This window comes from Lucilia sericata, unplaced genomic scaffold, assembly GCF_015586225.1.
Source record: "Lucilia sericata isolate MDLA Ls3-8-SP2 unplaced genomic scaffold, ASM1558622v1 Contig001602F_arrow, whole genome shotgun sequence".
Lineage (NCBI taxonomy): Eukaryota > Metazoa > Arthropoda > Insecta > Diptera > Calliphoridae > Lucilia > Lucilia sericata.
The window spans coordinates 31624-51154 of NW_023995519.1; the positions used below are offsets into that span (position 1 = coordinate 31624).

The following is a 19531-nucleotide window of genomic DNA, read 5'->3' on the forward strand; positions in this document are numbered from 1 at the left end:
TATAGTCTAGTCTATAGTCTAGTCTATAGTCTAGTCTATAGTCTAGTCTATAGTCTAGTCTATAGTCTAGTCTATAGTCTAGTCTATAGTCTAGTCTATAGTCTAGTCTATAGTCTAGTCTATAGTCTAGTCTATAGTCTAGTCTATAGTCTAGTCTATAGTCTAGTCTATAGTCTAGTCTATAGTCTAGTCTATAGTCTAGTCTATAGTCTAGTCTATAGTCTAGTCTCTAGTCTAGTCTATAGTCTAGTCTGTCTATAGTCTAGTCTATAGTCTAGTCTATAGTCTAGTCTATAGTCTAGTCTATAGTCTAGTCTATAGTCTAGTCTATAGTCTAGTCTATAGTCCTAGTCTATAGTCTAGTCTATTATAGTCTAGTTCTATAGTCTAGTCTATAGTCTAGTCTATAGTCTAGTCTATAGTCTAGTCTATAGTCCTAGTCTATAGTCTAGTCTATAGTCTAGTCTATAGTCTAGTCTATAGTCTAGTCTATAGTCTAGTCTATAGTCTAGTCTATAGTTCTAGTCTATAGTCTAGTCTATAGTCTAGTCTATAGTCTAGTCTATAGTCTAGTCTATAGTCTAGTCTATAGTCTAGTCTATAGTCTAAGTCTATAGTCTAGTCTATAGTCTAGTCTATAGTCTAGTCTATAGTCTAGTCTATAGTCTAGTCTATAGTCTAGTCTATAGTCTAGTCTATAGTCTAGTCTATAGTCTAGTCTAGCTAGTCTAGTCTACTAGTCCTAGTCTATAGTCTAGTCTATAGTCTATCTATAGTCTATAGTCTAGTCTATAGTCTAGTCTATAGTCTAGTCTATAGTCTAGTCTATAGTCTAGTCTATAGTCTAGTCTATAGTCTAGTCTATAGTCTAGTCTATAGTCTAGTCTATAGTCTAGTCTATAGTCTAGTCTATAGTCTAGTCTATAGTCTAGTCTATAGTCTAGTCTATAGTCTAGTCTATAGTCTAGTCTATAGTCTAGTCTATAGTCTAGTCTATAGTCTAGTCTATAGTCTAGTCTATAGTCTAGTCTATAGTCTAGTCTATAGTCTAGTCTATAGTCTAGTCTATAGTCTAGTCTATAGTCTAGTCTATAGTCTAGTCTATAGTCTAGTCTATAGTCTAGTCTATAGTCTAGTCTATAGTCTAGTCTATAGTCTATTCTATAGTCTAGTCTATAGTCTAGTCTATAGTCTAGTCTATAGTCTAGTCTATAGTCTAGTCTATAGTCTAGTCTATAGTCTAGTCTATAGTCTAGTCTATAGTCTAGTCTATAGTCTAGTCTATAGTCTAGTCTATAGTCTAGTCTATAGTCTAGTATATAGTCTAGTCTATAGTCTAGTCTATAGTCTAGTCTATAGTCTAGTCTATAGTCTAGTCTATAGTCTAGTCTATAGTCTAGTCTATAGTCTAGTCTATAGTCTAGTCTATAGTCTAATCTATAGTCTAGTCTATAGTCTAGTCTATAGTCTAGTCTATAGTCTAGTCTATAGTCTAGTCTATAGTCTAGTCTATAGTATAGTCTATAGTCTAGTCTATAGTCTAGTCTATAGTCTAGTTTATAGTCTAGTCTATAGTCTAGTCTATAGTCTAGTCTATAGTCTAGTCTATAGTCTAGTTTATAGTCTAGTCTATAGTCTAGTCTATAGTCTAGTCTATAGTCTAGTCTATAGTCTAGTCTATAGTATAGTCTATAGTCTAGTCTATAGTCGAGGCCATAGTCTAGTTTATAGTCTAGGCTATAGTTCAGTCCATAGTCCAGTCTATAGTCTAGTCTATAGTCTATTCTATAATATAGTCTATAATCTAGTCTTTAGTCCAGTCTATAATAAAGTCTATAGTCTAGTCCATAGTGTAGTCCATGGTCTATAGTCTAGGCTATAGTCTAGTTTTAGTTTTTAGTATAGTCTGAAGTCTACAGACTGGTCTATAGTCTAACTTACGGTCTATGCTTTTGTCTAATATACATACATATGTACTATATATGTCGAACGTCCTTTTAACATCGATCCTAGCATAATATTTGGGCCTATGTTTAAAACTTATACTCTTATAGTTCATGGCCATGCATATGTTAATTTTTGTCCATGGGACTAAGAAATTTTGACTATTGGTGCTAATATCCAATACGGACTGATGTTTATTGAGCTTTACATTGTAATTTTTAGTCGCATATAACTATGATCTGCCAAATTTGTTCATCATTGTTAAAAGAATTATTGTAGAAAATATTGTTCTATAATCCTTACTATATTGCAAATTTCAAAATAGAAAAGACGTTAATTTATTTTTTTTTTGCTTTCTGTAATTTCCAATATTTTTATTTAAATTTTTTTTCTCTGGAAAAACATTTTCCACATATTCATGCAATAAAAACAAATAAAAAATTGTTTGTTTATAAATGGTTAAATAAATTTACAGTTCAATGGTTTTTCTGTATTTGATAATTGTAAATATTTATTTCATGGTGTTATCCTTAAGGCCAATTCAGGCAAGGTCATCATCGAACAGTAAAAAAATAAATTTCTAACTTTAATTTAAAGCAAAATAAATTTTCCTTCATTTAGTAGAAATTGTATATAAAATTGGTAAAACAAATAGTACATTTTATTTACCTACATTTTAATTTGCCTTTTTATACAGGAACTTAAACTTGATTTCCGTTGAATTCATATTTATTTAAGGCGTTTTATTTTGAAAAACTACTACATGTAAGCTAAATTTCATTTGAATTTAATTTAATATTTATACCTAGATTTCGAGTTAAAAATTTAAATTGTTAGCATATATTTGTTTTTATTTATTTTTTCTGCTGCAGTAAACAAATATTTTAGCACCTTTCTTTCTCAGTTAAACAAATAATTCTAGTAAAACTTGCCATTACAGCAAGGTTTTTTTTTTTCAGAAAATAATAAAAAAAGTTTAACAATGCAAACAAAACAGTTCACGTACATCATGCACACAAGTATACATACATACATACATACACATGAGCTGGCTAGGACAAGTATTAAGTTAATTATTTAAAATTTAACTATTGTTGTGTATTTTCTAAGGACTTGAATAAACAAAATATAACTTATATTTGTTTAAATATAAAAAAAATAATAACACATACAAAACATAAAATTTAACACAAAATAAAACAAAGCCCTACAAAAAAAAAAAAAAAAAAAATAATTTCTATTCTCAGTTTTGAATGAATATGTGCACCAAACAAAAAGTACTTTTCCACACAATATACTCTTTTTTATTATGCCAACACACACAAGGATATAAGGAGACCCGCATTTTTAACTCAAGGTGTAACCTTTTACTTCATATTACAGTTACTTTAAATGGAGGAAGAGAATAAGCAAGCAACACAAATAAATGGCAATAGTAACAAAACTGTGAACAGTGAAGGGTTATAGAATGGGTATAATGTGTATTACATAGTAGAGAAAAACATGTTCCAACTTTAATGAACCATTTCAGTATATACTAGACTATGGTCGAGACTATTTTATCTTTATTACTTGGATTATAGCGCACGCTATAGAGTACTCTATCGACAAGACTAGTTTTTCTTTAGCCAGATTGAAAACTAAATTATAGTCTTGTCTATACACAATACTAAAGTAATAACTAACGTCTAATCTATATTCCAAACTATAGTCTACAGTCTAGATTAAAGACTAGACCATTTTCCAGACTATAGACTAGGCTATATTCCCGACTATACACTGGACAGAAGTCCAGACTATAGCCTAGACTATAGTCCAGACTATAAACTAGACTGTAGTCCAAACTATAGACTAGACAATAGTCATGACTATAGACTAGACTATAGTCCAGACTATAAACTAGACTGTAGTCCAAACTATAGACTAGACAATAGTCCAGACTATAGACTAGACTATAGATTAGACTATAGTCCGGACTATAGACCAGACTATAGATTAGACTATAGTCCGGACTATAAACTAGACCATAGTCCAGACTATATACTAGACTATAGTGTAGACTATATACTAGACCATAGTTCAGACTATATACTAGACTATAGTGTAGACTATGGACTAGAATATAATTCAGACTATAGACCAGGCTATAGAGTAGACTATGGTCAATAATTTATACTAGAATATAGTACAGATTTTAGTCCTTATTATATACTAGACATTAGTCCGGACTGTAACTTAGACTGTAGTTCAGACTATAGACTATCATTCACACTACAGACTACTCCAGAATATAGACTAGACTATAGTCCTGATTATAGACTACACTATAGTACTGATAAAGACTGGACCAGACTATAGGATAGGTTATAGTCCAGACTATACACTAGGCTATTGACCAGATTATTAACTAGGCTATAGTCCAGAGTATAGAGACTACATAGAGTAGACTATAGACCAAATTATAGAGTAGATTATAGTAGATTAGACTATAGTCGAGATTATAATCCGCTTTGTAGTCTACATAATAGACTATGGACTAGACTTAAATCCTGACTATAGACTTGACTATCATCCACACTACAGATTACTCTAATTTCCAGGCTGTAGAATAAAATATAGTACATAATGTAGACTAGACTATATGAGCAAAAGTCTATGCTATATTCCTGAATATAGACTAGAGCCCAGATTATAGATTAGGCTATTGTTCAGACTATATACTAGGCTATTGTCCAGACTATAGAGACTACATAGAGTAGACAATAGACCAGACTATAGAGTACACTAGAGTGGGTCGGTCTCTATGGACAAAAAAAAAGTTGTGTCAGTCACGCCCTAGGATTAAAGGTATGTTAATAACATTTCCAAAAATATAAAAAATATTTTTTTGCCACGCCTAGAAATACCGCCCTTTTTGTTTTTTATATATTACGCCGCCATTTTAAGTCCGATCGTAAGATGTGATATCACTATATTTATAGCTTGACTGTAGCTATATTTCACCCTTAGAAAATTTTTTAATTCGACGTGATTTTCTATGCGCGACTTCTGATATCTCGGATCCTTCCCCAAAATCTAAAATTGTGGCTATACTGGAATAAAGTACATTGAATTATATGAACTATTAGCTTTTAAAATGCTTACTTTTATGCATAAACACCTATTTTATAGATATTTGAAAATGTTCAAGTATTTATCAACCGTTCTCACAACAAACAATTAATTTGCCAGGAAAAACAGTCGAACATTTTTTAAATGAACTATATAAAACAGAAATCCTTTTCATTTTTTCAGTTACAAACCATTTCAGATCCTACTTCCTTTCAAAATAGCAGAAAGTTAACTATGTATGTATATCCTGCAGCAATATAGTGGTTTAGCTATGTCCGTCCGACTGTCCGTCCATGTAAACCTTGTAAAACTATAAGTCGCAATTTTCCAAATAATTTGATGAAAATAGGCTCAAATATTTCATTTTACCAAAGGACGAAGTTGTTTGAAAATGGATTAAATTGGAGCTCTTAATTGCGGCTTGTCGTTATTTCCCTCTTAAACACTTCCATTATGATGAAATTCTGCATATCTAACTCCTATATGAACATAAATCCCTCCACCATATTTTGAGAGGATCGGTCTATAATTGATCCTAGCTCCCATATATAGTCTCTTTCAGAAAATCAGATTTCAGTATAAATGCTTTATTAAATAAGAAATCACATTTTAGATATAATCATAACTGGTATCATATGGTCGGCCATTCCCGATTATTTTTTTAATAGTTTTTATTTCAAGAACTTCTTTAAAAATATATAACTATTTAAGAAAAGTTAATCTATCATTAAATAAATTTATTACATTTTATAAAAAGTAGTATAAACATTTTTGAAAATTGTTAAAAAAAAAAACAAGAAACATGGAAGTAATTGTATGGTAAAAACATGAAATATTTTTATAAAGCATAACTCTTTAATTTTGCACAGATTTCTATAAAATAAAATGTTTAGTTAATATGTACCTACGTGATTTTGTTATTAATTAATAAAATTAAATGCTGAATAAAATTATCATTCTTGTGTTAAGATAAGGACAGAATGAAATTTGTGTATTGTAAATTAATTTGAAAAAATAGTTTTCGACCATATCCCTAGCAAATTAATTGTTTGTAGTTAGAACTATACAGGTATTTTTAAATACCTGTAAAATAGCTGTTTATAAATAAAACTGAGCATTTTAAAAGCTAATAGCTCATATAATTAAATATACTTTATTCCAGTATAGCCACATTTTTAGATTTTGGGGAAGGATCCGAGATATCAGAAGTCGCGCATAGAATATGATGTCGAATTAAAAATTGTCTAAGTGTGAAATATAGCTACAGTCAAGCCATAAATATTGATATATTATATGTTACGATCGAACTTAAAATGGCGGCGTAACATATAAAAAAAAGGGCGGTATTTCTAGGCGTGGCAAAAAAATATTTTTTATATTTTTGGAAATGTTATTAACATATCTTTAATCGTAGGGGGTGACTGATTCAACTTTTTTTTCGACCCACCCTATAGTACACTATCGTCCAGAATATAGATTAGACTATAGTCGAGATTTTAGTCCGCGTTATAGTCTAGACTATAATCCTGATAATAGACTATGAACTAGACTACAGTCCTGACTATAGACTAGACTATAGAGTGGAATAGAGGCTAGAATACAGACTAGACTATAGTCCATATTATTGTCCTGATTATAGACTAAACTATAGTCCTGACTATGGACTAGACTACAGAAGTGCAATAGGCTATAGTCAAGACTATAAAGCAGTTTAAAAACTAGTTTAGATTCCAAACTGATTTACCTTATGTGTAGAAAATTATAACAAAATATTCTGATAGAAGACACAACAATATTCTCTTCATTATTAAAAGAGGATTAGCTAGCGTACTTATTTATTAATCAGCTACTGTTAAAATCAGCTTAATGTTTAAAAAAGGAAATAAAACATATGTGTGTGTATATTTAATACACAATACATATACGTACATTTGAGTGTCCGGTAGTTCACTTTTTTGTAAGAATAACTCTTAAACGATGTTAATAATGTACTAAATGCGACTGTAATCTTTTTGAAATGGGTCTCAAAAATTATTTAATTTAGGGCTTGTCGCTAGAAAAAAAAAAATACAGTATTTCAGGTCCACAAAAGGACCATAAATTCCAAAATAATCTAACGGATCCTAATTTCGAAGATCCATTTTGAAAAAATTGCAGACATGTTTTTTTTTAAGCTGAGATCTAAATTTTCAATTGCTTGTGGGGAACTGAGGTTCTTTGAAAAAAAAAGATGTTCTATTTTCCTCTTGTTCATTACATTAATACGCATCGATTGAGTCGTATTCCTACATAAGTTTCTTCGGAACACCCTAACGTACATACATATGTATATGAAATATATCTAGTATGTATGTGTATATACTCACCATTTTTAATACATCTACATAAATGTAATCATGGTATAATAGTCTTTGTTTTAATGCATATTTTATGTGACCCTTGTGTATAACACACATATACAGTTAAAAACATTACTTAACGTATGTTTTTTGTACCTGTACCAGGTAATACAGACACAATATTCATATATGCATTTACATATAAACTTAACCCAGTAAACATTGTGATAAACGTTTGGGATATGTCACAAATATTATGGATATGAAATAATTTTTTTAGGATTAAGATTAAATTTTCGTGTTTGCTGGGTTATGTATAATGTGTTTTATTTTTGTGGTAGAGATACCCTTGCCTTCAAATTTAATTTTTGTTGGTTATTCCAATACAAATGTCTATATATGATATTCAAAACAGTTTACGTACAAGGTGAAAACATATAAAAGTCTTACAAATACATTTGTATATATGTATTAACACTCATACAATTATACATTTTTACATTTATACAAAAACGAAAAACTCTAACAAGTTTATTGCTAAATGTTGCAAGTAGGAAAAATTATTTCAAAAAATAAACTTAATTTTTCTAAAATCGGTATATATAATAGTTTATTAAATCGATAGAAATATATTTCGTTTAACTTTCGTTTTGATGTACAAAATATGTATGTTTTCTCTCGTATGTAACTATTTTTTCCACACTTACATACATACATACATATGTATAAGTAGACATTTTCATGTTTGTTGTTAGTAAATTTGCAGGTTTATTGTTTAAAAAAGTACGAGTATATATACTTTTGCGTATGTATTTGTGTAAAAATACAAGCACAATAGTTTGTAAATGTTCATTTCAGATTCTAAGCGAGTTCTTGCTTTCTTTTGTTTTTGTTCAAGGAAGTTTAAGTTAAAGGTAATTTTAGTTTAGCAACAGAAACTGTTTTCATTTTTTGTTTGTTTTATTTGTGTTTTTGTTTGTTTCCATGTATAATTTGTGGCATGTTGCAAGTTTACATGCATGTAAAAAGAAAACTCATAACTACACTTAACAGAGTATAACTGCGTAAATGTAATATATTTATAATTAACTAAAATCTAAACTAAAAAGTTCCGTTTTCTTGTTTCAATTTTCTTTTAATTATATATATGTATACATACATACATACATATGTATGTATGTGTGGAAACAAATGGCCTTAACATAGGTTTTGATTTATAAACAATTAAATAACAACGCCGGAAGTTAGGCTTTAAAATGTGCTTTCTGTTTTTTGTTTGTTTTCTTTTCTTTATTCCTTTACATTTTAGATTGCACAATTTATAGTGTATGTGTGTGCGGGTTTATTACACTCTTTGATGCTATTTGTTTGAGTTTATTTGTTTAGAGAAATTTCCATTAGGTCAAAAGGTTGTGTGTGAGTGAATACATGAGTGTGTGATGCCTTTTTAAATATATAGAAACTTATTATATTTTTTTTCTATTTTTTCAATCTTATTTTTATAGTTTAAATAAATATGCTGAGTTTCATGAGGTTGAGCTGTCTTGATTGTGTCAGATTATTCAAATGTACAGTGTGTAATTTATGTACTCTTTGAAGATTTTAAAATTAATAGAATCAAAATAAGAATAATTAAAACAGGCTGAAATATTTTATACTAGATTAAATACTAGAATATATATAGATAAGATTATAGACAAGACTATAGACTAGACTATAGACTATAGACTAGACTAAAGACTAGACTATAGACTAGACTATAGACTAGACTATAGACTACACTATAGACTACACTATAGACTAGACTATAGACTAGACTATACTAGACTATAGACTAGACTATAGACTAGACTATAGACTAGACTATAGACTAGACTATAGACTAGACTATAGACTAGACTATAGACTAGACTATAGACTAGACTATAGACTTGACTATAGACTAGACTAGACTATAGACCAGACTATAGACTAAACTATAGACTAGACTAGACTAGACTATAGACTAGACTATAGACTAGATTTTAGACTAGACTATAGACTAGACTATAGACTAGACTATAGACTAGACTATAGACTAGACTATAGACTAGACTATAGACTAGACTATAGACTAGACTATAGACTAGACTATAGACTAGACTATAGACTAGACTATAGACTAGACTATAGACTAGACTATAGACTAGACTATAGACTAGACTATAGACTAGACTATAGACTACACTATAGACTACACTATAGACTACACTATAGACTAGACTATAGACTACACTATAGACTAGACTATAGACTAGACTATAGACTAGACTATAGACTAGACTATAGACTAGACTATAGACTACCTATAGACTACACTATAGACTACACTATAGACTAGACTATAGACTAGACTATAGACCAGACTATAGACTAGACTATAGACTAGACTATAGACTAGACTATAGACTAGACTATAGACTAGACTATAGACTAGACTATAGACTAGACTATAGACTAGACTATAGACTAAACTATAGACTAGACTAGACTATAGACTAGACTAGACTATAGACTAGACTATAGACTAGACTATAGACTAGACTATAGACTAGACTATAGACTAGACTATAGACTAGACTATAGACTAGACTATAGACTAGACTATAGACTAGACTATAGACTAGACTATAGACTAGACTATAGACTAGACTATAACTAGACTATAGACTAGACTATAGACTAGACTATAGACTAGACTATAGACTAGACTATAGACTAGACTATAGACTAGACTATAGACTAGACTATAGACTAGACTATAGACTAGACTATAGACTAGACTATAGACTATAGACTAGACTATAGACTAGACTATAGACTAGACTATAGACTAGACTATAGACTAGACTATAGACTAGACTATAGACTAGACTATAGACTAGACTATAGACTAGACTATAGACTAGACTATAGACTAGACTATAGACTAGACTATAGACTAGACTATAGACTAGACTATAGACTAGACTATAGACTAGACTATAGACTAGACTATAGACTAGACTATAGACTAGACTATAGACTAGACTATAGACTAGACTATAGACTAGACTATAGACTAGACTATAGACTAGACTATAGACTACTTAGACTAGACTATAGACTATAGACTAGACTATAGACTAGACTATAGACTAGACTATAGACTAGACTATAGACTAGACTATAGACTAGACTATAGACTAGACTATAGACTAGACTATAGACTAGACTATAGACTAGACTATAGACTAGACTATAGACTAGACTATAGACTAGACTATAGACTAGACTATAGACTAGACTATAGACTAGACTATAGACTAGACTATAGACTAGACTATAGACTAGACTATAGACTAGACTATAGACTAGACTATAGACTAGACTATAGACTAGACTATAGACTAGACTATAGACTAGACTATAGACTAGACTATAGACTAGACTATAGACTAGACTATAGACTAGACTATAGACTAGACTATATACTAGACTATAGACTAGACTATAGACTAGACTATAGACTAGACTATAGACTAGACTATAGACTAGACTATAGACTAGACTATAGACTAGACTATAGACTAGACTATAGACTAGACTATAGACTAGACTATAGACTAGACTATAGACTAGACTATAGACTAGACTATAGACTAGACTATAGACTAGACTATAGACTAGACTATAGACTAGACTATAGACTAGACTATAGACTAGACTATAGACTAGACTATAGACTAGACTATAGACTAGACTATAGACTAGACTATAGACTAGACTATAGACTAGACTATAGACTAGACTATAGACTAGACTATAGACTAGACTATAGACTAGACTATAGACTAGACTATAGACTAGACTATAGACTAGACTATAGACTATAGACTAGACTATAGACGAGACTATAGACTAGACTATAGACTAGACTATAGATATACGATAGACTAGACTATAGACTAGACTATAGACAGACTTAAACTAGACTATAGACTAGACATAGAACTAGAGAACTAGACTATAGACTAGACTAATAGACTAGAACTAGACATAGACTAGACTATAGACTAGACTATAGACTAACTATAGACTAGACTATAAACTAGACTATAGACTAGACTATAGACTAGACTATAGACTAGACTATAGACAGAAACTATAGACTAGACTAATAGACTAGACTATAGACTAGACTATAGACTAGACTAGACTAGACGAGACTAGACTAGACTAGAGTATACTAGACTAAGACTAGACTAGACTAGACTAGACGAGACTATAGACTAGACTAAACTAGACTAGACTAACTTTAGACTAGACTATAGACTAGACTATAGACTAGACTATAGACTAGACTATAGACTAGACTATAGACTAGATTATAGACTAGACTATAGACTAGATTATAGACTAGACTATAGACTAGACTATAGACTAGACTATAGACTAGACTATAGACTAGACTATAGACTAGACTATAGACAAGACTAAGACTAGACTATAGACTAGACTATAGACTAAACTATAGACTAGACTAAGACTAGACTATAGACTAGACTATAGACTAAACTATAGACTAGACTAGACTATAGACTAGACTATAGACTAGACTATAGACTAGACTATAGACTAGACTATAGACTAGACTATAGACTAGACTATAGACTAGACTATAGACTAGACTATAGACTAGACTATAGACTAGACTATAGACTAGACTATAGACTAGACTATAGACTAGACTATAGACTACAGATATAGACTAGACTATAGACTAGACTATAGACTAGACTATAGACTAGACTATAGACTAGACTATAGACTAGACTATAGACTAAACTATAGACTAGACTAGACTAGACTATAGACTAGACTATAGACTAGACTATAGACTAGACTATAGACTAGACTATAGACTAGACTATAGACTAGACTATAGACTAGACTATAGACTAGACTATAGACTATACTATAGACTAGACTATAGACTAGACTATAGACTAGACTATAGACTAGACTATAGACTAGACTATAGACTAGACTATAGACTAGACTATAGACTAGACTATAGACTAGACTATAGACTAGACTATAGACTAGACTATAGACTAGACTATAGACTAGACTATAGACTAGACTATAGACTAGACTATAGACTAGACTATAGACTAGACTATAGACTAGACTATAGACTAGACTATGGACTAGACTATAGACTAGACTATGGACTAGACTATAGACTATTAAAGATTTGAATTATACCGTCAACAATATGCTGGACTGGGAACACGTCCTTCTATACAATTTTTTCAAATATTAGAAAATTATGCTGTTACCTTAAACAAATAAAAACATTTCTCGTTATATGACCTTGTTCTCTGAAATCTTTATTAAACAGTTTTATTCATGATATTTTTGTTTCCAAAACTAATCTCTGCATTGACCATTTGAATACGATTTTTTTAATAACATCAAATCCCGGATTACATTATTTGTTTTTCTCACTCATTTAATATTCATAACACATTTTACTGGTAACATTTTGATTTTTTAATATAAATATAAAGTATAAATTCTTAATTTAAAATCTAAATTAAATTTCAACATTTTGTTTTGTCTCTTGCAGCTGAATATTAATATTGCCGAGACAAAGGGATACATTTATGCCGCCAACAGAAAAAGTGACAGTCAAATAGCAAAGAAAAAATAAAGCAACAAGAAAGGAGAAGAAACAAAAAAAAAAAAACAAAGCAGATAATAAAGGTATCAACAGAATTTAAATGTATTTATGTGTATAAAGGATAATTGTGACATAATGCTTATTAAGCAGAAGCATAACATGAATACACGCACATGTTGGGAAGTACACATTGCAGACATAAAACTTTAATATACACAAGAACTACTGTTAACAGCAAAAGTAACCCAGCAAACATAAGCTTTTTGGGAAAAACTTTTTAGTTTTAAACCATTCTACACGTCTCAAGATGCAAGATCCATTCAATGTTGTGAAGTTAAATCTTTTTAAAATATATACGTTTACGAATTTCTTTGGCTATAGTTGGGAAATGTAGGAGATAGTTGTCATTTCTCTCAAAAATTTTGTATTCTCACATCCAATTATTTGATAGCCAGTAGTAAAGCTTTTCTGAATTTAAAACTGTGTCAAACTTCACATTACAAAAACTCTTATTCTAATAATTTTCAAATTTGAAATTTGGTTTCAGTAGCATAGTTTCTTAAACCCATGACGTTGTGCTTGCTGGGTAAAGACTGAAATTGGTCGTTAAAGGAGAGAGAACGTGAAAAAAGTCAAATAGAAAGACCGGCCTTTATGGCAAGCACATGTCACTAGTGCGACAATTCAAAGAAAAATTCAAACACGTTACACGTATTTTAACAGTCAGCAACTCGATTTTTTTCCTCAATTTATTTTGGACTTGTTGGGGGCTTTTGACAGCAGAAAAAAATATATGTATAAAACATGCGTTTGATATTTTTTGCACACACACGTACGCATGTGGAAATACCCTGAAGTTCGAGATTGCTGCAACATCTGAAACTCATGTTATCTTTGATTTCAGAATTACAGAATATGACTGGATTAAGAGGATGCCAAGTGGCATTTCGGTTATTATAATTACATTCACTTTGACTAGAAAGAAACAAATAACTCTACAGTAGTTTACTTGTGGTAGGTTAAATAACTACTTCCTAAGATATTGTTAAGTACAAAAATCACACGAGAAAGAATAGATTTCTGACTGGTTTTGTTCATTTGTATGCTTGTAAAAGCAAGAGTAAGAGAAAGCTTGTAAAAGATTTCGACATCGGCACATCATGAAGAATGAGCTCTCTGACTCATTTTGTTTCTTTGAGAATCTATGAGAAAGATTATATATAAATGAAAACCTCTGCTATAGAATAAGCCAAATCGGCAGAAGAGATTATTTATAAATGAAATAAAAGAAGAAGGGGGTTTATGAAAGAGCTTATTGTCTACCTCTGCTATAGAATAATTAGGGAACATAAAGAGAAAAGATAGAGAACCTAAAGCCATATCGCAATAGAGCTTATAAAAGAGCTTTTGGCATATGACTGGTTTAAGAAGTAGTATCTCTAGAACAGGCATCGGCAGAACAAGACGATTGAGCTCTTTGACTGTTTTCTTTGTGAGATATTTTATATCCAACATCGGCAGAGAGTAAAAAATAAGTTCTCTTACTGGTTTCTATTTACAACCATGCATAAACATACATGCGTGTGAAATTAAGAGTGCAAGAAAGCTCTTAACAAAGCTCTTTGCCGATCAGGGTTTTATATAAATGAAAAAAAGAAAGGAAAAAGGGTTTATGAAAGAGATTCTTATCTACCTCTTATCTACAGAAGATAGAGAACCTAAAGCAAGATCTTAAAATAGGCTATAAGAGAGCTCTTTGCGTATGGCTAGTTTAAAGAGTCGTATCTGTAGAACAGGCAATGACAGAGCAAGACGAATAAGACCTTTGACTGATTTGTTTGTTTTTTTCTTAACAATCAATTGAATACAAGTGAAATCAAGAGGTAAAGAGAGTTCATAAGACAGTTTATTAACTATGTCTGCAACGTAAATAGATCCGAAAATAAGCATTTCCTTTAAATGGACATTTCAAAGGACTACAGTTTAAAAAGGATACTACGACACTTGGTTAGATTGTTGGGTTAATAGAGGTTTTCTGGGCCAATACAAATGAATATAAATATTTAAGTTTTGATGTGTGAGTATGTGCGTTTGTACTGGCATGATGATGATGATGTCCTTAACCCACTAAAATACAAAAAAAAAAAACAGCAGCAAAATTGATGCTGATGGACCTTTTTTTGTTCTTTTCTGCACAAATTTAAAAAGCACAAAAAGAGTAGAGAACAAAAAAAAAACAGCACTAAAAGCATGTTTAAGCATAATATTTGCATAAAAAATGTTAGGTTAGGTTAATAATACCCCTTTTTTTTGTAAATAAATGTATATGCTAGAGTATAAGTGTTTGTATGTCAATTTCTCGCCCTCTCTCTTTCTCACTCTAAGCTAAATGACAAAGAGTTTGAACTTATTTAAAATTCCGTCTATGTCATGGTTTAACAAAACTGTATAAAAGAGTTTTTTTCTACATCATGCTCTACGTTGATTTTGGTTTTTATGCCATTTAAAGTATAAAATAGTACAAATATGTATAAAGACTTATTAGAGTAAACAAGGCCATAAAATCTATATTTTTGTTAAAAACCAAAAAAAGCACAAAGAAGCACAAAAAACTCAAAAGGGAAATAAAGTTCAAAAGAAAACTTATTTTTCTTTAAACACCAAAAGTAAATTTCAAAGTTCATTGGCTTTAATACCACAGTATTCTTTCAACATATAACTGTGTTTTGTTTTGCTGTATCCTTTACTGTTTGTCGTTGTATATATTTGAGTGTGTGTGTGTGTGTGTTTTAGGAATTTTATAGTCTTCTATTTATAACTTGTATACGATGGCAATATTAAAAGGAAGCCAAAGATTAAGTGCCATAATTTGTGTTTTGTGTATGGAATCTTCAAATAACATGCAGATAAAAATCCACAACAACTAATACAATCACATCAGATGTATGTACTTTAACAAGAACCGACACATGTATAGATACAAAGATTTGCAAGGATACGCAAATATAAATAGAAAGCAACACATACTATTACTACACTTGCGTTTGCGAGTACAGTGGTTAGTTACTTTACAGGCATTCATGCAACAACACACATTTTAGAATTCAACATACTATTTGTACTTAGATATATAGTTATATACATACATTATTAACCCAGCATTTTTGGCTAACGTTACACATCTTAGAATGTATTCTGTTGACAGGTAAAGATCTATTTAAGTAGTTGTTGCTTACAAAAAGTTTTTTGATTAATCTATATCTCTCTTACTAAAGCTTAAGATCACGAGAGAGCTTTTTGCTTAAAACCTTTTGTAGGCATAAAATACTAACAAAGTTCTACGTTTTTAGTAACCAGGATTCCTAAAGTGTTAAATGACTCTATTATAGATTACCAGTGATATGTAAAGTAATTAATAAATTAATTTCCATTTGAAATTATTTATAACTCGTCAAGCAATTACTTGAAATATAACGAACATTAAAATTTTAAAGAATGTCCTTGTTATTCTCAACAACGTTGGGCACACTACACACACACACACACATTATAGTTTTTATATACAGCTGTAGTTAGATGTAAGTATGAAATGTATTTTACCCACTAGTATTTCAGGCTTAATGCTGGTTAACCGTTATTCATGTACTTAAGGGACATGGATGTGGGGTAATAATTTTAAAGAAAGGATGAAATACGAAAGAATTAGAAAAAAAAGCAGAAAGAGGCTTATTAAATCATGCATACATATAAATTTTATGTTGTTATTAAAATATGAATTTAAAATTAGTTTTCTCATGCATAATATATGAAAATTGTTACCTCACACTCACACTAACATTATATACTTTTTAAGTTTATTACAGATTTCATTTGAGCATTTTGGAAAAATTAATGTTTTTAGTGTGACAAAAAGTTTAAGTCCTCAAAAGAAATTTTAAAGTTTTAAAATTGTTTAAGTAAGGAAATGTATTTCTATAGAAAGTCTTAACTAAGAACTAAATCTTTACTATGAAAACTAAAGTGACTATTTTGATAGGAATTTTTCACATCATATTTTAATAAAATTTCGACGAAAGCCTAGCAATGCTGCAGAGTTTTACTGTCCTTCATTGGTCTGAATCCATTGCCCCAATTATGTATATTTGTTCTCGTAATCTTGTATGTCCAATCAGAATACGTACCATCGGACTTTCCCCTTTCGTAAAGGTTACTCCATCGAATTTTTGTTGTTTAACTCACCGTTGATATACAAATCAAGTGCCATACGTCCAACGGTCGCACATGTTTTTAATTTACCCTTCGTAACGTCGAACGGCTTTGCATTCATCATGTTAACTTCCTCGATTTACTTTCTTATAACAAAAAGTACATTTGCTCTTTCATTGCGGGTTATTCCCGAGGGGCTGGTATTCATATGATGCAAAGCTTAACTCTAAAACAGTATTGGGTTAAAAATCTCTTAAACTCCAGTATGAACTGATAAATAACCTTATCAAATCGCTCAAATTGTCTCTGACTGTGGTAATGTCAAATTTTGTTGTCGAAATGGTTTACACATTCGAGTATTGCATGAACTAGGGATGAAATCTATGGTTGTGATTCGATTTCTGGGGTTTTATTGTAGATCTCCAGATCAGGCTTGTCTACCTGTTTACAGCCTTTCGGGAAGCAAAGTATTTCAACTGATAATCGCTTTAGTGTTCCTTTTGAACATGATATTCTATATGCGATCAGGGTGGTTACTCCACATTTCGATTCGAAAGAAATAGGGGAGTAACTCCCCAGTACCTAACAGCTCACGACAACTTCTGTATGCGATTGGGGAAGGATAGCTTCCAATATATCTAGTACACAGTGATATGTGTTCTATAGACGCACTTGGTCAATAAAGATATGAGAAGCACTTAGCCATAAGCATGAATTGTGGCGTTTGATAATGCCCAATGTCATAATGTCCATTGACATTATAACACACTTAAAAGTGTAAAAATGTCCATGAGCAAAGTGAAATAAGTCCATGGATTATAAATAGTGAATTTAAAAAAAACGCTTAACTTATCAAAGTCGGTCAACTTTGTGGCGTAATATAATGTCCAATTTGATAATGTCCATGGACGTTATGACACTTTCACAAAAAAGTATAACAATGTCCTTGAGCAAAGTGACATAAAGTCCATGGATTATATATAGTGCATTTATAAAAGAGACTTAACTTAGCAAAATCGGTATCCTAAATACTCCAGAGTTTAAATGTTCTGAGCACAGCCGAAGTTGGGATCAATTATATTTGAGATAAGAGTGCCTCTTCTTAAATGGTGGCATGTCATAATGTCAATGGACGTTATGACAATTTCAAAAGTGTCACAATGTTCATGAACAATGTGACATAAAGTCCATGGATTTCAAATAGTCCATTTATCGAAAAAAGGCTTAACTTAGTGAAGCCGATATTCGAAATACGCCAGAGTCTAAAACTCCTGCGCCCGGCCGAAGGTATGTCTATTTCTTATATTCTAAACAAATTTACCATTTCTGTTTTATGTCCTTCGACATTACGACATTTTAAAAATGGACATTATGTCGCTTTATGGTGTGCCTAAGGTCACTGGACAAAATTTAGAAAATGTCATAAAGTCCATGGGCTCTTCGACACTTTTTAGTGTGTTCATGGAAATTATGACATTGAAAATTATGACTTGCCACCGGTTCTAATATACTATCCTCTATGTGGTTTCTCCTTTTTAATTTCCGGACTTAATTCTATCAGTCCCCGGTATCTTCTTGACCTGGTAACTGGGTTAAATGTACTTAAGAATTTTCGATTAAGCCCAGCTGAACATAGTCAGGGTCTCCTTGGCCATTCCTTAGTCTGCATAATGGAAACGTCTAAATCCACACAGATGTTACTGTCCTATCCTCAGGAGTTTATTAAACGCAGTTATCCAGAGTTAGGGGGACAACAAAACTATTCTATAGTGTGCCGTTTTCTTCTATTTCCCTGATAATCATTACATACTTCTAGCAACTTATAATAGTTTTCTTAACAGGCAGCTTGGAAACAAATTCCATAAGACCATACAGCCTTATATATTTCAAAACTCTTGACTGCCTCCTTGTCCATATCCGTTGTATTAATTATCTTTCTATTAGGCTTGGACTAATTGGTAGTACCCGTTATACTAGGTTACTTTGTGATACCCATTATACTAGAAGGGAAATTAAAGTCCATTAGTCTATATACTTCAATCTGCTGTTCTTGACATCGACCACACATTCTGGTTATACATGAGTTTTGAACTCATGAAAACATTTATGTTTTCAGGTTTGGGAACCATTCTGCATTGACATCTATATACTTTCTATTTCGAGATTGAAACGTATCTAGTAGTAAAAGGTTCCTTGGTAATGTACCGAAAGTTATCAAATTAGT

At 31.1% G+C, this 19531-nt stretch overlaps 1 long non-coding RNA gene across 2 annotated transcripts in view; it reads left to right on the forward strand.

The window, feature by feature from the left end:
- Positions 1-13944, forward strand: part of LOC119612109 — a 35548-nt gene extending 21604 nt beyond the window's left edge. The window contains exon 3 of one of the 2 annotated variants that reach the window (XR_005232112.1): positions 13048-13943. This is a non-coding gene — a long non-coding RNA (uncharacterized LOC119612109). Of the gene's footprint in view, positions 1-13047 lie in introns of both variants that reach the window. The other variant, XR_005232113.1, reaches the window with a different exon arrangement.
- The last annotated feature ends 5587 nt before the right edge of the window (positions 13945-19531 follow it).